The following is a 9705-nucleotide window of genomic DNA, read 5'->3' on the forward strand; positions in this document are numbered from 1 at the left end:
TATATTATAGATGAATTTTTTTCTCTTCATCAATTAACAGTCTACTGAACCGTTTTAAGTTTTCCACTCTAAATTTACGTAACAAAATTATAGATGTTTAACTTCATTTCCTGAACACATAAGAAAATCTGCCCGACTCTTGGCCAGTTCCCGTGAGTGGTTATTCGTACAACTCATCGACGACATCATCTTTGAACAGGGGAGCAGGTGTCCCTGTGGCTCAATTCCAAAGCCCAAAGCCTTTCACCTTCACAAAAAGGGAGAGGGTTGTATCAGTCAGCCATCTGTACATCTAAGCCATTGTGAGGTTGCCTTTTTGGAAGAACACTAAATGAAGAAAAAATTGTGTAATAAAAAATGTTTTTAGGGGTACAGCAAATATGATAGGATTGCACACCATGATAGGTGTCATGTCTTTGAAGCCGGAATAACGGTGGGCCACTCAATTTCAAAAATGCCTTTATTCTTACCTTGATTATCTTTGACGCCTGAGGGTGTGCAGGTATGTAAATATGAAGTGTGTGTTCTGAAATAAACTAGTTGTTTGTGCAGCGAGCGTCGTCCTTTCTTGAGTGTCTTCACCGTGTACGTGTAATTTCGCTGCTTCACCAGCAAGGTTTGATAATGAACCACACTCTATCCCAACTTTCCACATTACTCATCTTTTGGCAGGCGCAGTTCAAGAAATGGTTCATGCTCGCGCACTTGCTTTCTTTCAGATGTAGTCGTACAGCCTAGATATTAGTGACACATTCCCACCCTTCGGGCTGCCGTGGTGATTTTCCACCGCCATTAATCAGCCAAGAAGCCTGCGGTGTAAAGGGGAAATGCCACTTACAGTGGTGAAAATAGAACAGCAAGCTGAGGTGGAAACTGTGCAAACAATTTTTCAAAGACTGAGTTGAAATAAATACAGTCACACAAGTTAGTGAAATACATAACGTTCAACAGACGCAATTTCTACAAAACATGATTATTCGACAAAAAGGTTTATTGGACAAAAAATTTATTTCTCTAAATATAATTTTGCGGAATACTACAAAGAAATTTAGAAAGATATACAAGATCATCTCCTTGTGTGGCAAATATATTCGCACATAGCCATAAACAAACTCCCTCGGCTATTTACCGTAACAGTGAACGCGAAGAAGAGAACATTTTGAGAACATTTTGTGCGCGCCCGCGTGGGCCTCATCTTCAAAGGAATCGTCGATGTTTGTATAGTGCGCGTAGTGTCGGTGCCTTCGTATGCGCTGTGCGTTCGGCGTTTCGTACGCATTGAAGCGACAGATGCAGGGGGTCAATTGGCTCGAGAGATAGGTGTTCTTCTTTACCTGTTCACGGGTGACACCTTGCTGGTTAATTTAGTTAAAATACGTTGGCGGGGTAGTTGGTTTGAGTCCATGATAGAATGTATAAGCGCGACTGAACAAGGATGTAGAAAAAATTTGAGGACGCTTAAGCTTCGCCTTCAAGAGTGGAACGCGATAGCGTTCCCGTCGACCCACCAAGGGGTGCGAGACAATGCGCTACGGCGCAGCGATCACTTATGAGGCGCCCCGCATGGGACTTTGCACCCACCAATCGCGCGGTGAGCGCCGAGCAACGCAGCGCTCCGCGCGGCAACGAAACGTGCGCCTAAGCAAGCGGAACGAACCAGAGAACTCGGTGCCTGGGAGGGAGAAACTATGTACGGGAGCGAAACGTCGTGATCGGCACGGACAGCCGCGCCGCGACGCGCCATGAAGGCCGACGCGATAATTGGGCTGACGCCTCGATGGTATTGTCCTCGCTCGGGAGCACCACACAGACGCTTGACTCCTCGGAAGCAGATCGGCACACATCGCAGGGGACGCTTTCCCACCAGACGCGCTACGGAGCAGCGATCACGTCAGAGGCGTCTCGCATCGGACGCTGCACCTAGGAGTCGCGCTCTGAGCGGGAAAAGAGCCGCGTCGCCTAATCACGAGGGTTCGAGAGACGCACGCTGGAAGTTGGAAGGGGAGAGAGTGAGAAAACTTATTGAACGCAAGGGTAGTGGGGCATCCTCGCACCGGTCCCCGCACAGCCCCAAGGGGAGAAGCGGGCGTTTGGCGCGCCACGTGTCGGGGCAGCGCCGCACATCGCGAGGAGGGGGTCTTCTGTGTCTGCCGCAAGATGGCTCTGCGTGTGCGCAGAGCGCAGAAGAAATGTAGCGGAAATGTACTTCGCTACTCCTGTAACTGCGACTTCTGTAAGTTACTTGCTCATAATTAGTCCTATCATAAGAAGCCAACAAACACTGACACCAAGGACAACGTAGGGAAAATTACTTGTGCTTAATGAATGAAATAAAGAAACGATAAATTATTGGAAATTTACGTGACTTAAAAAACAACTTGCCGCAGGTGGGAACCGAACCCACAGCCTTCGCATTGTGCGTGCGATGCTCTACCAATTGAGCTACCGTGGCGCTGTTTCCCTATCCACTTTTCTTGGGTATTTATGGGTCCTAGTAGAACCCTGGGAGTGTTAGCCAGCGCCACCACTCACCGACAATGGCGGCGAACGTGGAACGTCCTTTTTGCCGCAAGCGTCACGAGAACGTGATCTTTTTGGGTGAAGGCAACTGGTAAATAAACCCACATATATCACCTGAAAGCATCAATGTAGCCGGATTCGAGACCCTCGTTATGTAATGAACGAGAAGAAAGGGGGTTAACCAAGGGGCCCGATTTTTATTAGTCATATCATAAGAAGCCAACAAACACTGACACCAAGGACAACGTAGGGGAAATTACTTGTGCTTAATGAAATAAAGAAAATCGGGCCCCTCGGTTAAGCCCCTTTCTTCTTGTTCATGCTCATAATTACCGATATACACCGCTGTACAACATTCTAGAGCACGTTGCTAAGGCAACACCGCATTCACTAGAGGCGCTTTTGTACCGGTTTGAACCATCGAACTTGAACTTTGAACTTTGAACCACCAAACATGCGGCATAAAAGGCAGGACAATCTTTACCAATGCTCATACAGCTAGAACTGTCCTTGAATGCTGTGACGGAATGTATGGCCGCGATGCCATGTTGCCATTAGATGTGCACAAGGCCTTCGATAAAGTCGTACACGTAGTTTTGTTCTCGATCCTAGACCATATCAATGTTGGAACCGTTATTGTAGAAGGTGTTAAAATGATGTACAATGATTGTATAGCGCAGCTGATAATTAATAGGCAGTTAAGTGATGGTATTCCTGTGCTGTAGTCTGTGAGACAAGGCTGCCCTTTATTTCCCCTGCTTTCCGCTCTCTACCTCGAGCCCTTTTGTTTGCGGGTGCTTAAGAGCCCAAACAATCGGGGTTACACATTTAATAAAACTGAAGCTCGAGTTTTAGCATATGCTGATGCTGTAGCAGCATTTTGTACGGACCACGACAGTGCCAAAGCAGTTGTACAAGAGGCCGTAAAATTTTGTACGGCAAGTGGAAGTGATAATAACAGGAACATGTGTCTTGGTTTTTGGCATGGGAATTCGCAATACAAGCCTGAGACTTTTGGTAACATACCATGGGCCGTAACACCAGGCTGTTACCTAGGCGTGCCCCTCGAACATTATCGTGATAGCAAAGAATATTGGCACAATAAAGTAGTGCGAGTGAAAACCCAGACCGGCAAATGGGGAGGGCATAAATTTTCAATGTTTGCAACAGCCACCGTGTGTAATTTGTTTTTAGTCGCTAAAATCTTTTACGTGATCCAAGCGTTATGTCTGACGAGGATGCCTGTGCAAAAGCTGCGTGGAGTACTTGCGACATTTATTTTGGCTTCAACATGGGAACGTACAAGTTGTAGTAATCTGTTCCATAGAGTGTTATGGTGGGCTGGGGTTGTCACATTTGCTCCACAAACAGATTGTACGCAGGTTTCGTTTTTTGTGTGAACAAAAGCAGGCTTTTCTGAGAACAATGATTGAAGTTCGACTGCGCGATTCATCGCCTCATTCTGTAGTGTCGTCCATGTATACGGGGCCAATGCCTTCAAGTGCCTTTTTGCGTGAAGTGGTCGCGTCTTTCCAAATACTAAAGGCAAGATTTTATGGTGAATATCTTGCCGCTGTTACTAGTAAGAAGTTGTATAAAGATCTTGTTGACGTATTCTTGCCTGCACCGTTTTATCGTACAGTATTTGTTTTAGGTTCAGAACGAGTTGCTTTTAAAAGAGTTAAACGAATGCCGGTAAGAGCTTCTGTTAAATCTTTCTTTTTTCAACAACATACAGGTGCTCTCCCAGTGAAACCGTGGTTGCAAAGCAAAGGCATTTTTACACCTTGGTCTGTGAATTGTTTCATGTGAAAAAAACCGGAGACGATCGAGCATATCTTTCTGGACTGCCATCACGCAGTGTTATTGTGGGATATCCGAAAACGCAGCGTTAAAAAAGAATTGCCGTTAAATGCTTTCAGGATACGCTTCCTGCCATGCGCGGAACCAGAGGGAGGGCCTGTCGATCTGTTAATTCTTCTGTACATGCATAGCGTGTGGCGAACGCGTATGGATATTAAACATAAGCGCATTGTTCAGGCCGCAGGAAATGAATACTTCATTGAATGTGTGCTATAAATACGCGAATTTTTCAGTGCACAGAGTTATCCTCCTGATGGGCTAAGTGCTTTGGACAAAGTTACTAGCCTACATCGTTCTTATCACAACACACTGGTCCGGCATTGACTAGTTGTTTTTCATGGCCATGAAATATTTATATTGTACTTTCTTGTGCCAAGCCGGCAATAAAAAGAAACTAGTGGCTGAGTGGTAGCATCTCCGTATCACACTCCGGAGACCCTAGTTCGATTCCAACCTAGCCCATTTTGAAAGTTGTTTTTATTTGTAAAGTGCCTCCCGGGATTTACCGCTCACGGCCAACGCCGCCGGCACCGGCTTTTCTGCGACACGAGCTCCTTAACGCGACTACTTACTTTTTCAAAAGGCTATGCTGCAAGACACAAACGTGGCCCAATGCTCACCCCCTTCAGCAGCCTCAATAACTGTTTTAAATACTTCTTTTTCCCTTAGACGATTACCGAATACAATGCACTCCCAAATAATGTGGTTTTGCAGCCTTCTTTGCCGTTCTTTCGGTTTCATGTTACCCATTGATTTCTTTTGTTGTTCCTGCACTCCATGCTCATTTCTATTGTGTGCTACCTGTCACGTTACTAAAGCTTTGCCTCTTCTCCCGACTTTCCGGCCGCTGCTGTGAAGGTCTTGCAGCGCGTTGGATACCGGCCGGTACCACCGCAGCAACCTTGCACAGTTCGTGTTTATGGCAAGTGTTCATGGTAGGGCTTTAAATCGTGCACTCAGCGTCGAGGACAACCAGGCCCGAAAGAAGCGCTGCGCAGAGCAAGAATGTCTTAGCTACGGAGCGAAATGTAGTGGAGACCGCGAATGTATGCATAGAATAATACATACAACTGTAACAATTGATTTACGTACAGTCCCATAATTCAGTTCAAGTTTAACAATTTTGCTACGATGCGGAGTGTCATGTGAGGTAATGATAATACTCGACACCGTCAAATATTATGATCAAAGACACGCAATGCCTCAACCGAAGACGTTTCCCCGTGTAAAAGACAGTGGTGCACGCAACGTAACGTGTAACATGAACTCACAACTCGCGTATTTGACTAAACACTGTAGAAGTTACATTCGCTGCCAGCATCCCCGCTAATTATCGTTAATCAAAGCAAACAGCATACGCAGCTTTGCTTACATCGATTCCCACAGTGCGTGGGATTCGAAAATTCTTTTTCTTTTATATTCTTTTTGCCTGAGTAGTCACGCCGTAAAAATTATATCCCCACACTGCGAAAATCTTATTATGACATTGCAGTACTTGTGAATAAATAAATAAATAAAGATAAAGCGAAAAAAACACAGTGCCTGACTGCTATCTATGTTTTCATTAAAGAATGCGGCAGAGAGCATTTTGTGCAATAAAGAAAATTCCCCGATCATTACAATAAGAATTTTGAATGCAGTTATATAGGTGTTTTGCATTCGCGATGTATCGCGATATAGAATTTGATTCTCTACGTCAGGGTCCTCACGGCGGCGGTGCAGAGCCTCTGCTCGGACAGCTGGTGTAGCAGCAGTGGCAGTCGAAGGATTCCCGCTGGTTGCGTCGCTTCTTTACAAAAAAGCGTGAACACGGGAACGTCTCGCTCGCACGGAGCGCTGCTTCTAGCGGCTGCTGTGCAGGCGATGTATCGCATGGGCAGTGGGCCGAAAACCCACGCTGCCTGTGCTAGTTTTCCGTAGTTTTCGGGCTTTTTGACCCGTTCAACCCTACTGGACCACCAAAAATTTGGCTGGGATCGACGCCGGAAGTGAAGAGGACCACGAGGACCCCAAGTTCAAACCGGTGGTTCCAATATATTGGATTTTATCGGCATTTGAGTTTGCCATGTGGCCGACCGGGCGGTAAGCCTAACAAGACCTAGAGCAATAGCGGGGCTCCGCGGCCTCCCCGGCCTCGGCCCGAGGTAGAGAAGACCCGGAGCGATGTCCCGAGCAAGCAACCCTATCTACGACCGACCCTCAGCGACAGGCCCGACAAGATTTCCGGCCGAATCGCAAGAAATCATGGAGGAAGACCTCCAAGACACCACCGAGGCGGCTCCCGAGCAGCAGCTAGTCTGAGGCGGACCTGCGGCGGCAGGCAGCCACCAAGCCCTAGGAAGCAGCACCCCATCGACACAAAGCTCAAAAGTAAGCAACAATGGCGGAACCGACACAGATTCGGAAATCGCCATGTAAAAAAGGCAGAAAAGACGCCGACGCAGCGATAACAAGCAGCAAGTTTTGGCGGGAACGCCGGGGAATGGAAATTCCCCAGCCGCGGCGAAGGTCACAGATGGTGCGCCAACTGCGCCGGAGAAGAAAAGGGAGGGAGGAGGAGCGCCGAGGAGGAGACTGCCGCCGCTCCCCAGAGACGACCTTAAGATAGTCCTTCGGCCGAGGGGACTGGCTGTTAAAAGCCTACAGACGCACCAGGTGGCGCGAGCGGTGGTCGCGGCCACCGAGCGAGGATGTAAGGCGGAAGACCTCATCATCCGACTGCGCAATGGATCCAATATCATCATCATCAGCACGGACAACGAAGAGGCGGCCCAGACGATTAGGCGCATCACGCAGCTGAGCTTCGGGGGCAAGAACTACGCCGTCAACGCCCACGTGGGAGCGCCGGAAGGCACGTTGCGCGGGTTCATCCACGCCGTGGACCCGGGGACCTCGCCGGAAGAACTCAAGACCAACCTCAGAGTCCGCACGCAAGGCGTGAAGATCCTTGCAGCCAGAATGCTTGGGAGATCCAGCACGGCCGTCATCACCTTTGAAGGACCCATCCTCCTGAAGCAGGTTGCTGTACTACGGTGGGGAGATGTGGTGCTACCCGTATCGGCCGACGAGGCAGGTGTGCTACGCCTGCGGCCAACAGGGGCACCGAATGGACGTCTGCCCGAACCCGGAAACCAGGACCTGCAGACAGTGCGGCTGCCAAAACCCGGAGGAGGTGCACCAGTGCACGCCCAAGTGCCTGCTATGCGGCGGCGACCACGCGGTGGGTACGAGAGACTGCAAACAACGCCTCAAGTCAGCAAGTGAGCTGCGATGGGGCACCCAGCAGCAGCTACGGCGCAGCAGAAGCCGAAGCCGAGGAAGAAGACCACGATGGTTTCGGGACGAGAGCCAGGGCCTGGGCCGGAGCGGATCGCAGAGCCGCAGCCGCGACAGGAGCCGAAGCCGAAGCCGAGGGTCCGTCCGGGACGAGTCATACCCACCCCTGGGCAACACCGACAAGAAGCAGCTGCAGCAGAAACAGCAGCAAAAGAAGAGCGGCGGAGGAGTTAAGGTGAGCTGGGGAGACGGCCCTCCCAAATCGCTTTTTGCACCGCACTCGAACAACACACAAACAACACAAGACAGACAACTAATTGAAGAAATCAAGTCTCAGGCGAGGAATCAAGACAATTAAAGAAACAGCTAAACGACTTAATCAGGGAAAAACAAGAAATGAGGGCAGGTTACACACCATCACACCTTCTCCGCCACCCCAGACCATGGAGCTGCCACAACAAAACAACAAAATCGGGAACCATATTGACGAGATCAGAAGTCTCATAATGAATCTACAGAGCCAGTTGCAAAGGCAAATGCAACAGATGCAAAGTGAAATACAGCAAAAGCAACAAAAGTTTGCCCTGCAAGAGCAGAGTTTCCGAAATTACGTAAAGAATCAGAATACGCAAAGAACCACCAACGACGCCAGAGAGGGACTACAATGAACGTAGGTTCGGCGCAGATACCCCCAACGCAATCAACAATAATCAGACAAGGCAGAACGGAAACAACAACACTTAGAAATCTGGCAATGGAACTGCAGGGGGTACAAGCGCAAGGAGGGCCTCCTACAGCAATTCATATACACCAGAGGAACCCCACCAGATGTAATCATGTTGCAAGAAACAATCAACACCCCAACGCTGAGGGGCTACACATGTCAAGAGAGCGGCCGCACCGCGACCCTCATAAGCAAACAAATAGTAGCCATAGCACATAAAGAGATACAGGATACCCAAATAGAGCACGTAATCACGGAGATAATTCCCAAAAAGAAAAGAAAAGCCAAGAGCACCTACATCGCAAATCTATATAGCCCACCCAGACAAACAAAGGGGAACTTTATTAGGCTCTTTGCGGAGGCGAAAAAGTTAGCGGGGCAGAATAATATAATCATTGCTGGCGACTTTAACGCCAAGAGTCCGAGATGGGGCTATACTAACAAGGACAAAACGGGGCGCGGCATCTGCACAGCGGCAGAGAACGTAGGGTGCGAGCTGCTAAGCCACGAGAACCAACGGACCAGGCAGGGGAATAGCGTCAGTACAGACACGAGTCCAGACCTAACCTTTATCAGGGGCGCAAACAAGCGGAGTGGGAAAACCTGCTCGAGAACGTTGGCAGCGACCATCACATAATAATGATCAGCACTGTGGCGGACAACGTCCGGAGGAAGATTGGCACGGCTCGGCTGACGAACTGGGACGCCTTTAGAGCGCACTGCAAGCAGCTAGAAGGCAGCATCGTTTCGGCGGAAGAGTGGAGCCAACAGCTCAGGCGAATCCAATACCTATACACGAAGGAAGTAGACAGGACGGAACAGACGCCGGAGGTGGACAAGTGGCTCCGCAAGCTATGGGAGGCGAGACGCGGGCTCACCAAGATATGGAAGAGACAGAAACTCAACAGAAAGCTAAAAAAGAAAATTGCGGACATCACCAAGAAAACGGAGGAGTACGCGACGCAGCTGGCCAGACAGAGGTGGCAGCAATTTAGCAATTTGCTACATGGCACCCTCAGTACGGCCAGAACGTGGCAGATCCTCAAGGCCCTCATGGACCCGAGCAAAAACAAATCCGAAGGCAGCAAGTCGATACAGAGGCTAGTCCACCAGTACAAAGACACGGACGAACAACTCCTTGAGGAAGTCCGGGTCGAATGCTACGGCAAAGACCAGGTCGAGAGCTACAAGGAAGAATACCGCGGCGAAGAAAACCCTACCACGGGCCGACCCATCATGAGAGAAGAGGTCGTCGAAGGGATAAGATCGACCACCAAGAACACGGCGGCGGGGGCGGACAATATCCGGAACTCGCTAATCAG

At 49.2% G+C, this 9705-nt stretch overlaps 1 non-coding gene across 1 annotated transcript; it reads right to left on the minus strand.

The window, feature by feature from the left end:
- Positions 1-2379: 2379 nt before the first annotated feature.
- Positions 2380-2452, minus strand: TRNAV-CAC (transfer RNA valine (anticodon CAC)). The gene has a single exon. It is a non-coding gene; the product is annotated as a tRNA-Val (tRNA).
- Positions 2453-9705: the final 7253 nt, after the last annotated feature.

Source organism: Dermacentor variabilis, chromosome 4 (genome assembly GCF_050947875.1).
Source record: "Dermacentor variabilis isolate Ectoservices chromosome 4, ASM5094787v1, whole genome shotgun sequence".
Lineage (NCBI taxonomy): Eukaryota > Metazoa > Arthropoda > Arachnida > Ixodida > Ixodidae > Dermacentor > Dermacentor variabilis.